We start from the raw sequence: 23,732 nt of genomic DNA on the forward strand, positions 1-23,732 counted from the left end.
AATACGATGGCCCATGAGAGGGGAACTTGGACACTGAGACATGGACAGAGGGCAGCATTTGAACGAGAAGGCAGAGATTGCAGGGTCCCTGCTGAAAAGCAGGGAAGGCCAAAGCTGCCAGCACACAGCCCAGTGGGGACGGGGCGGTCACTTCCTCCTGCGTCCGGGCCTGACGGCGCCTCAGGCTGTGAGGGGTCATTTCTGTAGCTTAGGCCCCAGTTCAGGTGTAAGCTGGGTTTTGGTTGCGAGCAGCAGCACTGGATTCTGGCCACTTCACGAGGTTGGGGGGGGGTGGGGTGGAATCTGCTGAAGGGCCCTTGGGAAGGGTGATGGCCAGGGTAGCCCGGGGTCCCAGGAGCAGGTCTCCACGTGGCCCCTCAGAGTCCACCTCAAGGATGCATTTCCTTGGGACCCTCTGCTCAGGAGGGCATGTCCCAGGGAGGCCGCATGTCTGTGTAGGAGCCTGGATTCCAGTCAGAGCCGGGCAAGAGCTGGCTCCGCATGGGCCTTTGTCTCCTGGGTGCTGCGTGCCCAGGACAGTGTGCACCACAGGTCCTGCTTTAGACAACACCCAGGCACTGTTTCCAGGCTTTTGACCTGCTGTCCAGCCAGGCCTTGTCCCAACCCCAATCAGTAGCCAGGCAACAGAGACGTTTGCTGCTGAGGGTGGCGGCCAGGCTTTGGGCCGGGAGAGAGGCTGAGAGGCACAGGCTCTGGCAGAGCTAATGTTCAACTCGGGGCCATGGAACATCCTGGTTCCCATGACACCCTGCCTATGTTGGATTGGAGGCCAACTACCCCGTCGCTATGGAAAGATGAGGGACAGTGTGCGTCTGGTTGGCTCAGCACTCCCATTCCCAGGCCACAGTGCTGGCTTCCCAAAACCTCTGCTGGTTTTAGTTCTCTGGAACCCCAGCGCATCACCTCCATCCCGTGAGGCTTTTAGACTCCCTTGAATTTGAAGGGTTGGCTTCCCACGGAGCAAAAAATCAATAATGACCCGATCAGTAAAGGGCAGAGTTATTTCAGTCCTGCAAGAGACGCAGGAGCAGAAGCTAATGAGCTCCCGCAATTTGCTTTGTAGAGCAATTACCGTGTGTCACAGCCCTGCATGAGACGCACCCTGAAGGATGGTTCATGGGGGGACCCGCCTGTTCCTCCTGTGTTCCCTGCACCTAGTCTCTCTGAGGCACAGCAGGTGCACATGCGGCTGAGCAGAGGATGGCGAGGTGCCGTGGGCGGGGGATGAATGATGGCAGCCCACTGCGGACATGTTGTTGCCAGTTTTGCCTGTCTGGTGCCTTAATCTGCAAGCAGCTGACTCCAAAGCAAGTTGTGCTTTTTTAAACATAGAAACTTCAAGTAAGAAAGCTGTTGACTTCTGAGGTTTAGCTGAAGGCCCATGTCTCATGAAAGACTGGGTACAAGTCCAAATGCCTGCCCCCCACCCCCATCCCAACCTGCATTTATTAGCAAGATCCGAGCACAATTGGACGGGGATGAACACAGTCTCTTCCTTGTCGCTGGCCAAGTCTTCTATTTGTTATAGGCTGCTAGAATTCTGACTCTGGGATTATTTATATCTAAAGCTATAGACATATTTCCATCCCTGTGCATCTGAACGAGGCATTTTGCCTGAATTTCTATCTGAAGAGCATCCACCCACTCCCGGGCTGCTCGTTCACCTGTGGCTGAGCCGGAGGAAAAACTCGGCGTGGGTAGCAGTGGGGATGCGTGACCCAGCAGGCCTGTCCCCTCCGCCTGCTCCAACAGTTGTCGACCCAGGGGGTTTTGAGGAGGAGGAGCCAGGAGCTAGGGAGCCACCAGGAAAGGGCCCAGACTCCTGCTCTGGCGCCCGCTATCCCAGGCCAGCCTCGGAGCCAGGCGAAGGCCCTGCATACCTGCGGGTGTCATGTGTGGTTGTAAAAAGGGAAGTAACAAGAGTGACCTGACTGTTAGCTGGATCTTCTCTGGCAGGGACTGGTGCTGGCCTCCTTAAGCAGGGGAGAGGAGTGTGTGGGGGCCCTGGGGAGGCAGTGCAGGAGGAGGCTCATCCCTCTAGGCACAAGGAAGCCCCCCCTGGCTCAGGTGTGGGCAGGCAGACGGCCTCTGGGGCTGAACAGTGCCTCTGCTCTTCCTTCACAAAGCGCTGGGACAGTGATCCTCCGGGGAGTTGCAAGACAATCTGCAAATCTGTCAGTGCTGCCAGACCTTCCAAAAACATGTCCAGGCAGCAAGTGAGCACTGCCCTCACCCGTGTGGTGGCACCGCCCAAGCTGTTGGGGACCTGGATAGAACCAAAAGGCAGAGGAAGAGGGAACCTGCTGACTATCCAGGAGCAGGGCCACGCTGCTCCCGAGAAGCCCCTGGTTCCCAGGCCTCTGGGCCTCACTCCAGTGCCCCACCCTGGCTCTCAGACTATATGGTTCTGTTTCTCAGGGGACCTGACTCAAGGTGGACCCGAACTCAGTGTTGCCTGAGCAGCAGAAGGCACCCAGGTGGGCTCCCTCCTCCTCTGGAGGACAAGGGTCCCTCTGACCACAGGGAGCCCGTGGGAATTATGGGGGAAAGAGGTGTTCCTGCAGGGCCTGAGCCTTCCCTGCCCTGCCGAGCCACTCCCTGGAGGCAGTCCCTGCCCCCAACAAGCTTGGCACCTGAGAAGCCTCTTCCTCCCTGGGGAACTGAGCCGCCCTCCCCAGCCCCAGGGGAGACACCAGGAGGTGGTGGCAGAACCTGCCAGGGGGATAGGTGGCCTGGATGGGGGGTTCCTTTGATCTTCTAAGCCTGAAACTTTCTGAAATGCCAAGGACTCCAGCGAGACCAAGGACACCAGGATAACCAGGGACTCACGTGTGACCAGAGACCCCTGCACAGCCAGGGACCCCAGAGAAGCCAGGGCTGCAGCATGGCCAGGGGCTGTGGGCCGCTTGCAGTGGCCTGTGCTGTGTGTTGGGGGCTGTGCTCACCGGATGGTAGGGGCCCCACCATGGGCCTGGCTCTCTGCCCAGCGTGCGTCCTGTCCTGCTGTGGGAGCCCGTCTCCCGTTGCCCTGTGTGCAGTTTTTCTGTTGCAAGCCCAGCACTTGCTCACTCTACAGAAACCTGCTTCTAGGGCTCTTTCTCTTGCACTCCTCCCAACCCCCCACCGAGAGCCAAGGCAGGGGCAGCTGGATGTGGAAGCTTGACCAGCTGGACATTCTCTGTAGAGCGCTGAGTCTTCACAGAGTGACACCAGGAAAAGTCAACTGCATTCATTCCTTTCCATGGCGAGCTCCTGGGTGGGGCCGGGAGTGTTCTAGCAGGTGCTCCTTGTCTCTGGGAGCTCGACTCCCTGGGCCCCATGTGCTCCCAGGTTCTTCCGAAGCTTCCTTTTATTGGTGGCCAGGAGCTTATCTCTTCCTTGCTCCCACCCCAGATGCCAGGCTGCTGGAGGGATGGGCTTCAGTGGTCCTGGTGCGAGGACAGAGGACCTGAGTTTAGACCTGCAGGACAGGGTTCTGGTGAGCGTCCTTGCATTTCCAGCCCTGAGCATTCCTGGCTGGGGTCTCTGTCCACGGCTCCTAGCTGAGCCGAGGTCAACCGAGGTGCCAAGGGCAGGGCTCGGGGCTGGACGAGCTGGGTTGACAGGAGGAGCTTGAACTGCTTGCCCGGGGAGCCAGGCGACTTGTCGTAGCTATTTAACATTTTACCTTATATATTTTTTACCTTGTTTAAGCAAACACCAGGCTCTAGCGGCAAGCCAAGGTCTGTGCACCAGTCACGCTTTGGAAATGGAAAAAGTCCTAGAAATCCCAAGACCTGAGTCCCCGGTATTGAGAGCTGTGGTCCATGAAGTGCAGACTTGGAGACAGAGAGCACAGGCGGCTGAATCTGGCCTACGAGCAGAGTTCCTAGGCCCTCTAGCCGAGCCACCTACTCCTGGTGTCCGCCAGGCGGCCTTCTGTCCCCACCTCCCAGGCCTCGCCGGTCATAGCCGCCTACAGACCTGCACTCCAGAGCAAAACTGGGGACCACTGGGACATGGGGCAGGGGATGAGAGACCTCCTTCCCAGGTGCCAAACCCATGCGTCCCTGGAAACTCAGGACCCCATTTCCATGTCCTAGGCCAGCAGCTGGCTGAAGGGGGCCATGGATGGTGGCTTTACTGTTGTTTTAATTCAGGAGAATCGCTTGGTAAGAGAGAGGAGCACTGAGAAGAGGAGGACACACCTGGCCGTCCCCATCCCAGAGCCTCAGGGCAGGAGCTGGCCAGCTCGGCTGCAGTCGGTTTGAATGTTTACACTTTCACAAAGCTCCACGTCGACCTTCTCTTTTTAACTTTTTAAGAACAATTTCGAGCATACTGAGAAGTTGAGAGAACAGCCTAATGAACCTTCATATGCACCCCACTTAGGATTGGCCACTTAAAAATATCACAGCTGCTGTCAGCCCATCACCTGTCTATCATCTAGTATCTGCCTAGTTACCTAACTATCCATGGGTCATCTACCTACCTGATCTCTCCACCCTCTATTATGGATCATCCTCCATCTGTCTGTCATCCACCATCTGGATCATCTAGCCACCTGTCATCTATCTATCACCTGTATCTATAATTTATCTATCTCTTTCATTTATCATTTGTCCATATCTATCATCTGTCCACTGTCATTATCTCTCTCACCTGTCTCTGTCTATAATCTGTACCTACCACCTGTCATCTATCACTCTCACTGTCCGTCATCTGCCCGTCCCCATCATCTATCCCTCACCCCTCACTCCCCATCTGTCTCCCATCGTCACCCTTCTGAACTGGACGGTTCCAACGTTACAGGTGCTGTGCTGCTGCTTGGCTAAGAGCTTTCTCAGGTATCACTTAAAGATAAGCTCATTTCCTAGGTAACCATGACGCCATTGTTGTACTGAGAAGAGAGCAGTAACCAGACAGTGTCTACACGACAGAGTTCTGCCCGAGAGCTGGCCACGTTTGGCCTCCTCACTGGTGGCTGCTTTGCTGCCCGCTGGGCCTGCTGAAGTGGGCACAGTCGAGCCTGGCGAGCCTGGTGAGCCGTGTGGTGGCTGAGGCCTTCTGCCCTCTCCCTCTGCCACGTCATTCGCACGCGCTGCTCTCCAAAAAGAAGTCGTGTGTCACAGCTGAGCTGCGCTCCTCGTGATGCATAGGATCTGCCCAGGGCCACCCCAGGGACTCCCACTGTGCCATTGGGATCTGTGGCCTCCCTAAGTTTCCAAACATGCTTTCAAGTGTTTCTACGCATCTGTGTGAACCGTCTTTCCAGCGCCTCAGAAAATGGTTTTCTCTTTCTTTTCCGTGCTGGGCACAGAACCCAGGACCTTGCGTGCACCAGGCAGGTGCTGTGCCCTTGGGCGACACCACGGCCAACATGGTGTCTTATGTTTTGTTCGCGACTGTGTCACTTGGGGCCCGTGACGTGGCTATCTGCTCTCTGTGCTCGGTGTAGTTCCTGAGGTGTACTTGGGAGGGTCAGTTTTCCCTTCCTGCACTCCCTCCTTTCCCTGGTGGGCATCCTTGGGCCTCCCTGGGGAAACATGTGAGTGAGCCTGGTGAGGTCACTGGGGCCCAGGATGGCACACGGGGAGCTGCCGTCTGGCCACGGCTGGGTGAGCGGGCTCCGGCCTTGCTGGTGCTCCTCCGCCCTGGCCTGAGATCTGGGCTCATCTGAAGGAGCCCTGTGTTTGAATTTGCCTGTCCCTGGTCACTGCGAGGCTGAGCGTGCTCTATGTGCTCATTGTAATTCGAGTTTGTCTCTCACCTACTTGTTCCCTTTCTATCGGCTAACTTCCTTGATACTTTATGCGTGAAACATGGTGTCGTTTAGGTTTCAGAATCACAAGACAGACAAGGGGCAACCGCATTGCACCTCCGAGCAAGGCCACATTTATGGGCCCCAGCAATAAGAATGGTCTTCCTCTGTAAGGGGGCAGGTTGCTCCTGACATGCCACTTATGGAGTGAACTCTCAAATGCTCGGAGGCACGGGGATGATTGCAGTGATCCCACTTACAGTAGGCCTTCCCCACGGTGCTAAACCCACCAAGTCTCCTTAAAACTGAGTGCACAGTCTTACCTTGTCTGTCCCATAACGCAGCTGGGCCCCCCCTCCACAGCTGTCCCTTATCTGCTGTCACTTGCACACATGTGACACAGTGGCCCCCAGGTGTGCTACTGCCCAGAAAGGGGGATGAAGGCTGGCCAGCTGCCCACAGTACAGGAGGGCCAGCTGTGTTGGGAGCCCCTTCCACAGCACAGCCTGCCGCCACGGTGCCAAGGGCCACTGCGTCCACATGAGGGACAGGTCCCTCCAACCAGGCCTTGCAAGTGGAGGCAGCGGCTCAGACTGGAAGAGACGTGCAGGACTTGTCCTCCCCAGCCCAGAGGGTGGGTCTGGGGCCTGACCACCCCACCCAAGCTGCCAGTCCACCTTCTGAACTTCAGGGCTGAGGCCACTGAGGGGGGCCGTGGGGGAGGAGGGATAAGAGGGGAGCCAGAGAAGAATGGATGCCCCAGCACCTTTACCTGATGATAAGTGTCACTGTTGGTCACGTGCTCAGTGCCAGTGGGACTGTGCCACTCTTTCTTAACTAAAGGCAGATCTCTGGAAACCTCTGTGGCCAGAGGCAACAGGAAGGAGAATAAGGAAGAGGGTACAGTGCTGGGGGCAGACCCCTGAGCCTTGCATATGCCCATCCAAGATGTCCCTTCACCCTTCTCACTGCTATCCCAAACACTGAACAGAATCGCCATTGGCTTCTAGCAAGATCACACAACCCACTTGCGTACTGAACACCTACTAGCTGCTCAATTAAATGCCTAATTAAATTAATTAATGTGAGTCTCCAAAGAGTGCCTTTCTCAGCAGTGGGATCCAGTTCTCCTATCTCTCTGAGCCTCAAGACGGTTGAGCCTATCTTTGAAGAAGCGGATCAATAACTGCTCCCGGTTATGCATGCATGTGGAACCTGGGACACATCCAGGGTGACTCTGGAGATAAGCATTCCGTGTGTGCTGGGAGATAATTGCATCATGGAGCTCATAAACCTCTCCCAGCCCAGAGATCTGCAGGCTGGGTAAATTATGCCTGGAGCTCAGCACCACTGTCACAACAAACTCAATTAAGGCATCAAGCTGGAAGCCAGGCTGGGTGGTAAATTAATTTTTAATCCATGGACGTAGCTTGCCTTGGAGCATGATGGATGTGCCACAGCCCAGCGGCTGCCAATCCAACAAGAAATGAAGGGGATAATCACGTTTGCTGCCTAGTTGGCCTTCTTCTTTGCCGAGCCCCTCCCGTCCCAGTGTGAGTGAATGGCCTTTGGCTTTGGGGTGGGGGACATGGTCTGTTTAATTTCACGCAGGCAAGAATCCTGGTGGGCTGGACTCCCGCTCTCTGCCCATGACCTGGGCGGTGACTGGCAGTCCTTCTGGTTGACTGTACCCACTGAGACTTGGCCCCACCGGCTGCAGAGATTGCTCCTTCAACCAGACGCCCACCTGCTGGGTATGGAATTGTGGGAAAGCTCTCCTTGGGCTGCCGGCTGGATACTAGGGTGCTCTCAGCTGCGACTTTGAGAACTTGGTCCACTCGTGTAGAGATGCAGGAGGGACTGGAGGATCAGGAAGAGGTGGTGCTGCGGCAGGGGCTTGGCTGCCGCCATCCCTGGCTCAGAGGGGAAGAAGCCGCATTCTAGCAGGCGGGCTGACCCGGGGTTTCCACAGCTGAGCCTGCAGGTGGATGGTGGTGTCTGCTTACCCAGGAGATCTGGCTTTCCACATCTAGGTGTGTGATTTTTTAATTTCAAGAAAACTTAAATTTCTTTCTTCAAATCAGGTGTGATTCCACTATTTGTACTTTAAAAAATGACTGTTATGCAGTGAACTGTCACATGGGAGGTGCGCAGCCTGAGAGGTTGACTTGGGCCATATGTGTACATGTGCAGCACTTTGAGAGATTCCCAGACTCCCAGCACTCACAGGTAGACCGGCCTTCCAAACTGGCGGGACATCCCGGGCTCCCATCAGGAGTGCATGGAGTTCTGGAGCCTCCCAGCCTTGCCGACTCTGACGGCATCACGGGCAGGTCACGGCTTCCTGTTCGCTCTTCGTTCCCTTTGCCAAGGGGTCCGTGTCTGGTCAGCTGATCTTCTCCCCGTCTGCAAGTCTTGTTTGGTGGAACGTCTCAGTCTCTGTGGTGACTTGCTTCTGTGTCATTGGGCACTGAGAGCTCTGTGTGCCGTCGCACACCTTCATCAGGTCCATCATCGCAAGCCACTTCTCTGTTGGTGGCCTTTGCTGCCACTCTCTTAGCGGGGTCAGGCGAAGAGCAGCGTGAAGTCCAAATTGCCCATCTGTTCTGACGGCTTTGCTTTGGCATCAGCTCTGGGAGATCATTGCCCCACCTGGAGTGTCAAAGGTCTCCTTCCAGGAGTGACAAAGGTCTTCTTCCAGGAGTGCTGCTGTCAGGTTAGTGGCGTGGCTGGTCATGAGTCTGCCTTTGCCTGTGGTGTGCATCTGGTTAAGTTGATCACTGGTTGCATTGTGTCCAATTTTTCAAATATCATGTTTGGAAAAAAAATATTTTCTCCATTGGATTCTTTTTGCCCCTCTGCTAAAAATCAGCTGTTACCACATCTCTGGGCCTATTTCAGTGAACCACCTGTCTGTCTTGATGCCAATACCATAGTCTCTTGACTTTTAAAATTGACACATAATAATTGTGCGTATCTGGGGGGTGTGCTGTGATAACCCAATACACGTGTGCAATGTGTGGGATCAAATAACGATCAGCCTTTCCGTGCTCTTGAACATCAATCATTTCTTTGGATTGGGAATCTCCCAGCTGCTCACTTCTAATTTTATAAAACACATCAGAGATTGTTATAAACTGCATGCACTCTTCCGATTACTGTAGCTTTATAATGTGTCTTAAAATAATTCTAATTATCCAAATTCTCTATTTTAAAAAAATCTTAGTTTATTCTACATTGTTTGTTTGCATTTTAATTTTTTTGGATCAGTTTGTCGGTTTCTTAAAAAAAAGTGTACTTGGCTTTGATTGACTTGCATTGTATCCAGGCCAATTTGTGAAAAATGGACATCTTGACAATTTAGATTCTTCTCACTCATAAACACAAAATATGTCTCTATTTATATGGGTCGCCTTTGATTTTTCTCAGCAGTAATTTAGATTTTTGAATTCCCAAGTCTCCTCTGTCTTTTGCCACATGTAACCAGGTTTCCTATTTTGATGCTGCTTAACCTGCATTGTCTTTTAAATTCAATGCTTTGCCTGTTGCTGGTAGGTAGAAATACAGTGTCTGTGTGTTGATTTCTTATTCTGCCACATTGCCAGATTCACTGAGCCCGTCTGGTGGCTGCTCAATCCAATCCCATTGAATTTTCCACTTAGCCAGTCTTGCCTGCTGATAAAGATCATTCATTTCTTTTCCGACCTAGAAGCATTTACTTCTCCCCCTGCCCCAGGGCCTTGGCCTGGACCTCCAGGGAGACAAATCTCAGTGGTGGGAGTGGCGCCATCTCCACCCCTCTCAGGAAGCTGCTGGCTTCTTAGGGATGTGCTTCATGGGGCAGAGGAAGTTTCCTTTTCTTTCCTTTATTATTACTGGTGCATACTAAATATACAGCAGAGTGGGTTCCTCAAGAGAACAGAGAATGGGACCCCCCTCGACCCAGCTGTGCCCCTCCTCGGTGTTCACCTGAGAATCAGGTGGGTGTACATCAGTGAGGCCTGCAGCCAGGTTGGTCAAGGCAGGCTTCTCAACAGCTGAGCTCTGGAACCAGCCTCGGAGTCCACCAGTGAGCAAGTGGGTGAGGACACGTGGCAGGTCCGCAATGGAGGTTCTTCGCATCTCGGCTTTCCCGAGACCTCTTCGTGTTATAGGGTGTTGCGACTTCTCAGTCTCTTCTAGTGTGTGAGGAATGGCACTGGCTGATCATGAGCGGTTGAGCCGCTCTTGCCTTCCTGGGGTGGACAACCTGGCCTTGAAGAATGATCTGGGCAGCATTTGCCCCTCTCCAGTCCTTTGTGCAGAATTGGTATGATTTTGTCCTTAAGTGCTGGTTAGAATTCTCCAGTGAAGCGGGCTTTGGGGTTTCTTTGTGAGAACACTCTAATTCCAAATCAAACTTCTCAGGTAGTACAGAGCACTCTGGCTACCTGCTTCCCCCTGAGTGGCCTCTGGATATCCTGCTGCCATTGGGATGTCAGGCCTGGCTATGTGGTTTGGATATCTTGGGACACTTTCTTGGGGAGAGCGAGCTGACCAGGCTGATCTCCCAAAGGCAAAGACTGGGTGGGCTCCTGGGGCTGGTGGACCTGGGTGGGCTGCTGGGGCTGGCAGCTGTCTGTGTTTCTATAACATCTCTCTCTTGAGCCCTGCTGCATTGTGGGCCTGGCTTTGCTCGCTGGGGCTGTAAATGGTGAATAAGACCTATTGCTCTGTCGTCCTGGTTCTAGCCACTGGGGACAGTGCCCGTCAGGAGGGAGCAGGCGCTCCAGGGGCATCTGAGAGGGCTGCAGAAAGTGGCTGTGGTTCTGCCACCTCCACTCTGGTAACTGGGGCTTTCTAGACAGGCTCCTGGCTGTTGCAGTGGGTTCAGGATAGTGACAGAAGCAGGTCTTCAGGATGCAGAGGAGCCAGTTCTGAGTCTGACCTGCTGGTTGACACCACCAACTCCCAGGTCTCAGTGTGGGTGCTGTCCTGGAGCCTCACGCCTGACTGGTGAAGCCCGAGCCCCTGGTTCTGCTCTCGTGCCTGGGAGGCAGGCTGCCTGTGCTGTGCTCCTCTGCAGGGGGATGGGAGCATGCAGGACGGGTGTCCCCACTCTCCCTCGGGTGTGTGAACGTCACATCTGCCTGGGACCTGGGGCTCTCCGCCACTGCAAAAGCAATTGCAGCTGTTAATTATTTAAGGCAATTGGAAACGTTTGTTAAAAGATGAAATTTTAATAGACCGAGTTTAGCAGAAGCGGACTGATGAGGCCTGGGAGAGGCTTGCTGGGAGGGGTCCGTGGCCGGGAGTGTCTCTTGCCTAGGACTTCCAAGGGAAGAGCCGACCAGCCATGCGTCTTTGGGAAACCTGGGCAGGCCTTCACTTGCTCAGGTGATGCCCACCGCAGCATGTCCAGGCCGTCACAGGGGCAAAGGCCTTAACCACAGGTGAAGCCCTGCAGCGTGCAGAGGCAGCGGGCAGCTTTTCCCAGGAATTTGGTCATCATGGTGACATATTGCCAAGTGTTCATGTTGCTGGACACGAGTTTAACTTTCTTGACTAGAGACATTGTCCTCTCACCCCAAGTAGAGAAGGAAGGTGATTTCTCATGAAAAACAAGCCCACAGCATCTCTGTGAGTTTGACGCTCTAGAAATGCAGGATTTGGGGTTCTTTTGGCCATTAGCCATGGAGACATATCTAAGGAATGTGGCCTCACAGTGCCCAACTCGCTCTCACGCACACCCGCAAGGCTGGGCCTCCCAGAGCACCCCTCACCACCCTGCATGAGCCTAGCCTGGGGTCTCTCTCCCCTCGTCCCTCCTTGTCCTCTTCTGTTAACAAAGTGCTGGTCACAACCTGCTAAACTGACTCAAGGACCTGACCAAGTTTGACCCACTCTGTGATGGACACTGGATGGAGAGATTCTCTGGGATGGGGAGTTGCAGCCTGGACCTTGAGGACTGAGCCATTAGTAGAGGCCTCCCTGGGCAGACTCCTTCCCTCCTGGGAAAGCCAGGAGAAGGAACTGGACAGTAGCTCCGGTGCCTGCAACAGCCATTCACTCTGTCCTCCCGCCCACCCAGTGCCATGAGGGCGGGAGAAGAGCCGAGTGGCGGTGAAGACGCAGACTCCTGACCTGTAAGAATCGCCACAGTGGTCGGCCAGGACCCTGGGATGGACCTGGAGGAAAGTCCAGGGCAAGACGCCACAAGGGACCGTCCTCACCTCACATCAAACATATGTAGATGGACACCCGACAGTGGGCCTGGGGCCTAGGGATGGGGGCCTGGGGACTGGGGCCTGGGGACAGGGACGGGGGTGGGAGGCATCCGAGCAGCTCCTGGTCGGCCCGTGTACTTCCCGCTATCTGCCACACCTCCTGGGGGTGCAGAAGGAGCCCTCTGTCTGTGGACTGGCCCTCAGGGATGCTGTGCTTGGCAAGTGTGTGTAGGCGGAGAAGATGGCTCAGGGTGAGGAACCCAGAGAACTCACCTGAAAGTCCATTCCTGAAGGATTGGGAGATCTGACCCTCACATCACAGACCAGCCTGCGGGAATGCTGGCCACCAATGTCACGTGGCCATCCTCCGGGGCATACAGACACTGTCTCCTTAGACTCTCCAGTCCGGGAGCTGGCCAGCTGGATGGGGGTGGGGAGAGGGGTGCTACTGGCTTCCATGCTGCAGGTCACCGCAGGAGCCATGGGAAAGCAGCCTCTGTGGCCTGGCCTGCTTTTAGTTGGGCACCTACCACGTGTGGCGCTGTGCCTGTCCTCGTGTGCAAAGGAGGGCATGATGAGCACGGCTCCTGCCCAAGGGTGGTGCGGGGCCTTGACCAGGCCACAGCACAATGAGAATGAGGGAGGTGGCCCCCAGGGTGACGGAGGAGGGAAGACAGCTTCTGGCCCACTCCCCAGGAAGAGGCGCGGGAAGGAGTGGGAGCCAGCAAGGTAGAGAGGGGGACAGTCTGGGGGGACTTGAGCTGAGGGTGTGGAAGGAGCTGAACTCTAAGCCAACAAGCTGAGCCCCAGGAGGGCTTTGGCAGAAGGGTGGGAGGGTTCCCTACAGGGCAGCTGAAGGACGAAAGGTGGAGCCCAGGAGGGAAGCCGGTTCTGCGGCCCCAGGTGCTGTGACCAGGTCTCCCGTGTGCCTGGTCACCGCTGGTGAACACACCATTCAGCGGGTGGGGCTTTTGTCACAAATGTGACCCGACAAGTCTGTGCCAGCCTTGGTTCCCAGGTCCTTTGCCTGGGAAAGGACCTCGGCCATCGGCTTTTACACACGGCTGACCAGTGGCTGCAGGCCGGGCTATGTCCTTACCCACCCCTTCCTGGGCACTGAGACTTGGGGCAGAATTTTGATTTTGTGGGAAACCTCTCAGGCTGGAGGGAATGGGCAGGCCACCGAGTCACAGCTGAATCGTTCATCCTTGCTGAGTGGGGAGCTGCTGACCCCTGCCCCACACCCCCTGGTCTTCCCGAGGCCCCTGCACACGCAGTGGGAGACCCTTCCATGGGGCAGCTCCCTGACCCCTGGGCACCTGTGCGCCATGTGCAGGGCAGCCAGCGCTTGCCGAGGGCTTCTCTGAAGAGAAGGGACCCCTACACTGGGAATCTGTGGGGGAGATTTGGCCAGTTATTTTTATGGTCCCTGGAATTTCCACCTTTCTTTATCTCCTCCCCATCCACATGCTCCTCACTATTATTGATTGGTGCCCCCCTGTCCTCATACCTGTTTTAGTGTCTGTATTGGATCCCCTGATTAGGGGTGCAGGTATGGAAGTGTCTGTCTGATTGGGCCCCCGCTTGTGTCCATGAGCACTTTCATCAACCAGGAAGTTGACCTCACCAGAAGACCCTCTCCAGGTTTCTTTATTTTGGCCCTGGTCTGGACTGCCTCACTCACCATCTTGCCTGGTGGCCTAAGGTCTTCTATATCTTTCTCTGGTGATGATGGTAGTGATGGTGATAATGGTGATTGATGATGGTGGTTATGGTGATGATAGTGATGGTGTTGATGGTGATGGTGACAATGGTGATTATGGTGATGATGGTGATGGTGATTGTGATAGTGATAGTGATGACGATTATGATGGTGGTGATGGTGATGGTGATGATGGTGGTGGTGGTGATGGTGATGTTGATTGTGATGGTGATGGTGGTGATGGTGGTTATGGTGATGATAGCAGCAGTGATGGTGATGATGATGGTGGTGGTGGTGATCATGGTGATGGTGATGTTGATTGTGATGATGACAGTGATGATGATGCCTATGATGGTGATGATAATGGTGATGATGGTGACAGTGATGGTGATGATGGTGATAGCAATGGTAATATTGATTGTGATGGCGATGGTGGTGATGGTGATGATGATGATGGTGAGGATAATTAACACAAAGTGCCTACTGGAGCCAGAAACTCGTTTAAACATGTTTTCTTCATTAACTCCTTTGCCCCTCCTAACAATTTGTACATGAGGGGATGGAAGCACAGAGGTAGATGTCACTTGCCAAAGGCCACATGGCGTTTGGTGTGGATCTTGGATTTGGGCAGCAGTAGGGCGGGAGCTGAGTCTGTGTATGTGACCATTGCCACTGCGTGTTCTTCATGGATGGTCACGTTTGACATGGAGCCAGTTGCTGCTTCGATTCTATGGCTCTGCTGTGCCCTTTGGACACAAACCACCACCATTGCTTCTTCACGCCTGTCCCGAAAACTCCTGTCCCTGCCTCTGTACCACCAGACACAGGGAGGTACGCTCTACAAGCGTCTCATTTCTAACACCTGCTCCAGGTGGGGCACTGATGTGTGCCTGGGGGGGGGGTGGACTAGACAGAGGGCCTGCCCCAGGGGACCCAGAGTCCAGCTCAGTATTTCCCACACTTCCACCCTCAGTGTGACCTGTGGGCATGAGAGAGGTGCTTCCGGCCTCCTGTTTCTGATTCCATAGGCTGGGTCGGGCCGAGAGTGCATTTCTGTGAGGCTCCAGGGGCTGTTTGTGGTGCTTTGAGAACCACTGGTCTAGCTGGAGCACTGCAACAGTGAAGACGTCCGTAAGAATTTGTGGCTAAAACCCCCACAGCCCTCTTAAGCCAGCCGCCAGCTGGGAAATGCTGTGCTCTTGGGGGCCACTCAGGTCCCACATGTCCTTCCCTTCAGGAGGACACAGGTGCTCACTGAACACAGGCGGCAGAGGTGGCAGGAGAACCTAGGCTGGCATCAGATGACCCCTCTGCACTCACATCTGCCTGTACCACCTGTAGGCTGTGTGTTCTCAGGCAAGTGGCCTGACTGCTCTGAACCCCAGTTTCTCACCTTTGATATAAAGGAAATAGTCATTTATTCATGCATGAAATGAAATCTATAGAAGGTGCATAGTACATTTGGCACAGAGGGTACAATAGTGAATGGACAAAATCCCCACCCTCAGAGAGCTTGTGTCCTGTGGGAGTGGGTGGGACCAGGAAGTCAGTGCACTGGAGGTGACTGGTACAGCAGATGCAGGGAGGGCGCAGGTCAAGGGAGTGAGCCTTTGGGCATCTCTCCAGCCAGGGCAAAGGCCCTGCGCCTGGGCGGCGGGGGAGGGAGGCGGGTGCACTTCACGGAGCTTGTGCACAGCTCTGCGTGAGGCAGGAAGTCATTAAGCATCGCAGGCAAAGGGATGATGTGTGGCTGGTATTTTTAGTGGTGTTACTTCTGGCAGCCACGTGGAGAGGCTGCTGAAGGGCAGACCAGGACAGTCCTGCTGAGAGCTGACCAGGCCTGGTGGGGAGGCTGCACAGCTTGGAGGCAGGGGTGGAGTCCGCCCGTGGAGGTTGGTCTGCAGATTGCAGGGGGCACAGAGGGAAGAGAAGGGGAGCCAGAGGTCTGTGGCTTCACGACCAAGAACAGATGTGCCACGTGGGGCTCTGGGGAAGGGACTCGGCAGCCAGGCCTGGAGCGCCGCTGCGTCTGGAGTATGGGGTGGCCAGGCAGGGAAGGCAGCAGGTGGGGCGTGGAGTCCAGGCATGAGGGCAGGAGGAGTGGACCCCTGGAGCAGCGCAAGGTCTACCTCAGAGATAGCAAGGGCCCGGAGAGAACTCAGCCACCAGGAGTGGAGGTGGTCCAGCACCTCTGGGGTCCTCTGCTGCCCACTGCCCACCACTCTGCCCAAGTTGCCCTGAACCCACTGCGCAGGACTCCAGCACCCCTGGGCATTAGTTTGTGCCTGGAAGCTGCTGCCTTGATTTAGTCTTTGATAGTCAACAAACCAAACCCCACCCTGCAGCCCTGCAGGCCAGCACCGGGCACACCTTGGGTCTCATCGTGGAGGCAGGGCCAGGGCAGGCCACCGTGTAGGTGGCCCTGGGACCCAGGAGTCAAGATGAAGGATGTGTGTGCAGTGCTCGGTGTCTGGAAGCACAGCCCCTGAGAACACTGTCGACCTCTAAGATGGAGGCAGGGTCTGTGCCGCTCAGTTCTGACTCGGCCTCAGGCACTGGAGCGTGGGGCTGGCCCTCATTTCACATGTCAGCTTCACCCCTCTGGTTCTGCTCTTGCAGTCTGGCCAGGAAGCCTCAGATGCTGGACCATCACTCCTGGTCCTTGAACTCGGGTCTGTTGACATGTGGGCAGCGTTGTCCTGGCTCTATGACAAGTAAGCCAGACAGAGGACTTCTCCTCCAAGAATTTGTCCTAGATTGGGGAGTGTGCCCAGCCCCCAGGTTTGATGATTCTCCCAGGACCCAGAGTCCTTCACACTCATGGCTGTGAGTACCACATTGAGGCAGAGGATGCGAGCAAACTTGGCAGAGGGTGACAGGACACTGGGTTCAGGCTCCTGGAGCACCAGGTGAGTCTCCCAGGATACCAGGTGCAGGATCCCAGGGCCTCTCCAGGTGGACATACACAGGAGGTGCTCAACTCCTGCAGGAGAAGCTGTGACAACACGTGTGTGTCCCCTCAGGCTCAGCACCCAGGGCTCTGTGGGTATGGTCACCCAGGCACCCAGCTCCAGCCTGCGGAAGGAAGACCCCCTGAGCCAGACTGTTCCTATGGGCAGAGCAGGTGCCACAGCGCCCCCTGCTGGTGGTCCTCCACAGTCTGCGTTCCCAGATGTTCCCAGGGATGGAGCTCTTTCTTTTTTTTTGAGAGAGAGAATTTTTTAATATTACTTTTTAGTTTTCGGTGGACACAACATCTTTATTTTATTTGTATGTGGGGCTGAGGATCGAACCCAGCGCCCCGTGCATGCCAGGCGAGCGCGCTACCGCTTGAGCCATATCCTCAGCCCAAGGGATGGAGCACTTTCCGCACAGGGAGGCAGACAATCAGAGCCAGGGGCCACCATGCCCCGTGGCATCCCTTACTCCTCAGTGCCCCCGAATATGAAAAATGAGAGAAAGATAAAAGGTCTTTAGGCGCAGTGTGTCTGTACCTGTATGGTTCGCCCCACGTGGTCGGTGTCCCCTTCAGAGGAGATGTCTGTGGTCAGCCCTGGGGTGGGGGACTTGGGGACTCGGCTTCCCATTCATGGTCCATAAGTGCGTTCTGAGCATTCCTGATTGTGAGGATTCTAACCCTGGTGTTGAGGATAGCAGAATTCGGTGGTCACAATGACAGCTGATGCTGAGTGCCACTTGACAGTCGAGGTTTCAGGGAGCCCCACGCATTCATCCGATCAAATCTGCCAGTTGGGTGTCACCTCTTCATTTTACAGATGAGACAGTGGAGGCGGCACAGAGAGCTGGGGTGACCAGCTCGGGGTCCTGTATGGAGCTGGGGCCTGGCCTGGCCCAGGAAAATGGCTGAGTGCTGGGCTGCAGCGCTGTGGAGGGCGGGTGGGTCCCCAGGCCAGGAGGGAGCTCTGCACTGGGCCCCTCCTGACCCTCTGCATGGGGGCTGGAGCCAGCCTTTGCCTCCTGGGCCTTGGGAGGAGAGGCCCGGCCTGCACACTTCTCGCTTGGTCTCTGTCCAGCACTCCGGTCCTGCCCGCTGTGGTGAGGCTGCTTTCTCTGAGGCGGCCTTTGCTACCAGCACCTGCTGGCCTTGGGGGCAACCCGCCGTCTGGCGGTCTCTCTTCCTGCGCGGCTCGTTTAGTTTAGGGCCGGGGTGCAGTTTAGGCGTGTGGTGTGCCCATATGCCTCCTGGCTGCTGGCCGCCCACGGGGTGTTCTCCACAGCTTGTGCTAAAGAGCTCTGCCACCCCTGCCCTGCCAGCTCCCTCCTAATCCTCCTCTCCACTGCCTCCCAGGACCAGCGGGATGCTTGGCCACAAGGACAGGAACAGTTTGGCTGATTCTCTTTTTGGGTGATTGCGTCTGTCTCGGTATGAGCAAGTGTGCACGCGCACAGTGCCATCTGCTCCTGCGGGAGGAGGCTGCTCCCCACACAGCTCAGCGCCCAGACGCCACCACGTGGTTCACGCATGCCAAGTTGCTCCTGGGGCCCGGCCAGGGCCCATGGCTGTGGGCCAAGCTGTGGGGACCCGGATCGGTAAGCGCAGAAGCGGTCCATGGAGGTCAAGCAGTACCTGAGCCATTTCTTTGGAGGGTGTGGCGCTCACGTCCTTGGACTTGAGACCCTGGCTTGCCCGTCCCCCCTTGTCATCCAGCCTGCAGCCCGGCTTCCTTGTGTCCCCGGCAGAGCAGCACATCCCCCACCTCTGCTCTCCAGCCCCTTGTGTCTGAGATGCTCCACTTCCCTGCAAGGAGACCCTCTGCCCACTGCCTCAGGCTCGCTTGGTCTCACTTCCAAGGTCCAGGTGTTTATCACTGCCCAGCACATCACACCAATTTGTGGCTTATCTCTCCCACCACAACCAGAGCAGGGCCTTTTCTTTTATGTGGGTCCCCAGTGCCTAGAACGAGGCCTGGACGTTGGAGGCAGAAAGGACAGTCCCATGGTTCTTACATACAAAGGGACACCGTCACTCTGTGATAGTCCACCAAACTGGAAGCACAGGTCTGTTCCAGGCTGAGGGCTTGGCTTTGCTCTGAAATTTTCTGTGTGTGCTGCTGGGCGGGGCTGCAAGGGAGGAGGGCTGGGCCCATCCCCCTGCAAAGCTTAGACCCTGCCCAGCAGCAGGTGGTGCTCATCCTTGAAGCAAGAAGCAGCCCCGGGGCCTGTGTCCTGCCCTAGCATCATGTCCAGCAGCCAGTAGAAGCTTGGGGAGCAGGCTGATCAGGCACCCCATCTCGCCCATCACCTGCCCAGGGATGTGAACTTGGGGGGATCCGCCACTAGCCTCTGGTGCTCAGACGCTCATGACTTACTGGCTACAGGGGCCATATGGTCCACCCAGCAAGGTCTCAGGAGCAGGACAGAGACAAGGCTCAGGTAGCAGCTGGGTGATGGCCACAACGCTCAGGCTGAGGGATGTGTAGTGGTGCAGGAACCCGGGTATAGATGGGGCTGTGAGAGATGGCCGAGTGCCCTCTCCATGTCCAGCAGGGGTAGTACTGACCGCTGAGGGGCTCCTGTGCTCCTGGCAGTTTAGTACCTGTGTGCTGTCTGTGAGGCCCGCTGACCTGGGGTCCCTCTACCTGTGCCCCGAGAGGCACCTGAGTGGGGCACGTGTCCCCAGCAGGATGGCGCAGGCTGTGCCTTTCATGCACACCGGAGTTCTTCCTTGTGTAAAAATCAAGTGATACAATGAACAACCTTTTAAAGGAGATGACTTGCTCCAGAAGTCCCTTATTTCTCTGGGAACGGAAGATGCGCGAATCGGATCCTGTGTGTATATCGCAGGTGGACAGGCAAGAGGGGTTGAACCTCCTTTTCCGTGTTCTGGGGAATAGCTGGCTCCCTGGGGGTGTGTCCTGTGGATCAAGGTGAGGGTGTGTGACTGTCCCACCTCATGGACACCTGCTCTTGGTTTTCAAAACTCAGCGTCTTGCATTTATTCATCTGCGACCAGACACCTCTGGTGTGCTGGTGACCGGGTGTGCTACTGGTGTTTCACTTCCATCTTGGAAGGGACAGAAGCTGCTGCCTGACCTCCCTGAATGTGTTTCCCCAACTTAGTGACAATCCCTTCTTGTGAGGACCCATGAGAAGGCAGGCGGGGCTGCTTAGATCTCCTTGCCATTCCCCTCCCTTTCTTCCCTCAGTCCATGAGCACTTTCATCAACCAGGAAGTTGACCTCACCACAAGACCCTCTCCAGGTTTCTTTATTTTGGCCCTGGTCTGGACTGCCTCACTCACCATCTTGCCTGGNTGAGCAGAGACCGGGGGGGGGGGGCTGCCATGGGAGGGACTTCTGCAGACTGGGGCCTGCCTGCAGCTGCCCCAGGGAGCTCTCCGAATTACACTCCTCCAAAGCGTGGTTCTTGCAGCAGGCCGGACCTGGCCTCTGTGTGTCCCCACCTGTGACCCAATGCCACACCCTCCACTGGGACCAACAGGGCTCCTGCTGCCAGCCTGGGGCCTCTTCCCTGCCTGTCCTGGGCCACCCCAGACTTTGAGGATGCTTTTCAGAGCCTTTGGTGGTGTCTGATTAGACTCATCATGAGAATCAGTGATTTATTTTCTAGATCTCAGTGTCCAGGAAGTTCACACACATCTGCCTTTGAACACTGCCATACCAGCAGTAAAGAGCATTTTTAGATAGAATATCTATTTCGGATCCTAGCCCAACCCAGCCAGCACCTTTGGTTTTCATCTTCTCTGAGGTCTGTGAGTCTTTCTCATATGTAGTAAATACATAAATAACACATTTATCATTTTACGTAATGAATTCCTGCAATAAAGGAGAACAGAATCCATGCGTAGCGTAGGAGAGCATGTAGAGTAACTGTGAGTATCACGGCTTAGGCACTGAGTGTTTTCCCAACAGTGTGGTTGCGTAGAGTGCCTGCTGCCTGGCTGTTGGTGGACATGTCCAGCCTGCGCTCAGGGCTCTGCCCTGGCATGGGAGGCCTGGATGCCTGGAGCACATCTGCCTCCTGTGGTTACTAGCCACCATGGGACAGGTGAGATCCACTGCTGCTGAGCATGGATGGACAGCTGATAGGACATGGGCCCCTCAGACTGGCCTCCATGGCCTCCTGTCTCACCCAGCTGCCTGCTGCTGCCTTGCTAGCATCCCCTCATGGGATGCGTCCCATTGTGCACGTGGGCTGACCCTACTCTGGCCTCCCGAGTGCCCTCTTCAGAGGTCTGCGAGCCCAGCACGGTCACCAGAGGTGACCAGGTGTAATCTACTGCCAGAGGAGCTCAGCTGCCCTCTCTGTTCCATCCCCACACTGTGTCCTTGTTCCCTGCCTCTGACAGGTTTCTGGAGTTCTCTGGAAGTCCGAGCAGCTGGGTGACACTGCACACAAGGGAGGGTGGAAAGTCAGCTGCGCTGCCAAGGACGAACGTCAAGTTCTAGAGCCACGGCCTCAGGCCTGTGGAAGGACTGAGAGTCTGTGGACAAAGGTCCCTGGGCACGGGAAAGCAGAGCGGGAAAGCAGAGCGGGAAAGCAGGATGGGTGCGTCTCCTGGGCAGTGGCCTGGGGTCCCACTGTGGACGCTGGAAGTGCGTCTGTCACCTGGACCTCCCGGGAGAGTGACGTGTTCAATGGCTGTGGCCTTTGGTGTGTTCTCTGGGTGCCCCCTCCTCCTGGAGACCCTTCTGGGTTTTCCAGCAGTTGTGGCCACACTGTGCTGGCTTCGTCATTGTCACTGGTACCCAACTCCACTCTCCTTCCTGCTCCAGCATGGACTCGCTGTCCAGCTCTGCCATGTGCACTGGACAGGCCTTGCTCTCTGGGGGGGCGTGGCCAGCGGGAGACAGACCACCTTCACCTGGCTCCAAGGGGTGAAGAGAGAAGCCAGCCAGGGTGAGAGGCAGAGGCCCAGTGGGCTGGCGGGAGCAGTGGCCTTGGGACAGCCTGGTTGGTCTCTGACATGGACATTCTGGATCTGGAGAGGGCTCCTGGGGAATGAAGCAGCTGTGACCTGGTGCCTTTGGGGTCAGAGGAACATGAGGAGACCAATGTGGCTAGAGCAGAGGAGGGAGAAGGGGCAGTGAGGCCTGGTGGGTGACCAGTGGCCCCATCACACACAACCCCGGGGGCCACCGAGAGTGGGATCGTGGAGGACATGAGGACCGGCCATGGGCATGGCAGCAGCCATCCCAGCTGCAGCAGGTGGGCAGGAGGTGCAGCCTCAGAAGCCACCATGCCAGGGTCACGGCTCCTGGGACTGCAGGTGCTGCCCCATCCCTGCAGGGCCCCTCTGCCCCTCCCACCCCCGAAGCCCGGCTCCCCTTGCTGGGCACAGCGGCTCACACGCCCCCTGCCCGTTTCTCTTTTTCCACTTATTTCTCGGGAACTCGGCCTTTCCACGTGGCCAGGCTGTTTCCCCCAAGGAAGCGTGCCTGCAGCTGGGGCCGCTCCAAGCCATGTTGCCGGTTCCCACTGCACATTCCATCTGCTCCTCATGGGCGGGCGGGGCTCCACCTGCCTCCCTATGCCCTCGGCACCCAGGCATAACCCAGCGTTTGCCCAGTGTGTGCCCCTGCGTCATTATGGCTCTTCCTGCCTGCTTAGGAGACACTCCTGGCTCCTGCCCACACCTTGCTGGGGCCCCCTCCACCTGCACTGGGGGCAGGGCCAGGGCCTCACAGAGGGAGGACGTGGGGACAGGCAGGTGGCTCTCCGCTGTCAGAGCCCTGGTGCAGGCCTGCTCCACCCCGTCCTTGTCCAGTGGCTTCTCATCCAGCCGTTTCTATTCTCCTTTCTCAAGTTTCTTCCCATGGAGGATTCAGTGCTCAGGCCTCACCAAGTCACGTGGGGAAGAAGCCATTGCAATGGCTGCTCAGACGAGCAGCCCCAGGCCCTCTCCCAGCCCGGGGTTGGAGGAGCCAGGCCTGGCCCTTTCTGTAGCTGTTGCTTGTGACCTGGAAACCTAGCTGAGGTCCATGGGAGGGAGAGGCCCCTGTTTAGGTGGACTCCCCATCTCCCCAGCCTGCACCCGGCTGCCCTCCCACCCTGAGCCTCTACTGTCCACCTGCACCCTGAGCCTACTGTCCTGTCCACCTGTACCCTAGCTGTCTCTCCATCCTGAGTCTCCACTGTCCACCTGTAGCTGTCCCTCCCACCCTGAGCCTCCACTGTCCACTTGCACCCTGAGCCTATTTCCTGTCTATCTGCATGCACCCTACCTGTCCCTCCCCATCCTGAGTCTCCACTGTCCACCTGCACCCTGAACCTCCACTGTCCTGTCCACCTGCACCCTGGTTGTCCTCTCCCTACCCTGAGCCTCTACTGTCCACCTGCACCCAGGCTGTCCCTCCACGCTGAGCCTCCACTGTGTGTCCACCTGCACCCTGGCTGTTCCGGTGCCTTCCCTGGAGTTGCCAGGTCCTAGTGTCCTGCACCTAATGATTTCACCTGGTACTGGGTCTTTCTGTACATTGTGCTACCAGGAACCACAGGACCTTCTTCCTCTGGGCTGAGTGCAGCAGGCTTGCTGCACCCCCTCTGCACTCCCCACAAGGAGGGAAGTGCCCCCTTCCCTCCTTGTGGGGAGTGCAGTGGTTGAGGGTGGTGTGACATGTCTAGAAGATGGCTCAGTGGCCTCAGTGAAGTCAGGAAACAGGGGCAAAGTCTTGAAGGTGGACACCCGAGGAGCCGTGCAGGCAGCCAGGGCAAAGGCCCCCGAGGAAGGGGCTGCCAGGCTGGGTGGGTCGGTGGCTCATGTGACTGAAGAGGGCGAAGCGGGACTGTGCAGCAGGGGAGCCGTGAAAAGGTGGGCAGCCAGGAGACCTGGGGGGACCCCAGTGTTAACACAACTGAAATGGAGAACCACAGAAGGTTTGGAGTGGACCCTGTGAGCAGGCTGCATCTTGGAAGGTGGCTCTCCTGCGTGGGCGCCTAAGAGAAGTGGTTACACTCCTGCAGAGGAGGGTGGTGGCCCTAGGACCTGTGATCACTCCACCACTGGTCCCTGGCTGGCTTGGCCTCCACAGACATCTCTGAAACAGAGGCTGCCTCAGATAAAGCGCACCCCCCCCCCCCC

General features: G+C 56.4%; 1 protein-coding gene across 2 annotated transcripts in view; it reads left to right on the forward strand.

The window, feature by feature from the left end:
• Rimbp2 (RIMS binding protein 2) overlaps positions 1-23,732 on the forward strand; it is a 171,343-nt gene that overhangs the window by 46,934 nt on the left and 100,677 nt on the right. The gene's annotated exons all lie outside the window — the stretch shown is intronic.

The sequence above is a fragment of the Marmota marmota genome, unplaced genomic scaffold (assembly GCF_001458135.2).
Source record: "Marmota marmota marmota unplaced genomic scaffold, marMar, whole genome shotgun sequence".
NCBI lineage: Eukaryota > Metazoa > Chordata > Mammalia > Rodentia > Sciuridae > Marmota > Marmota marmota.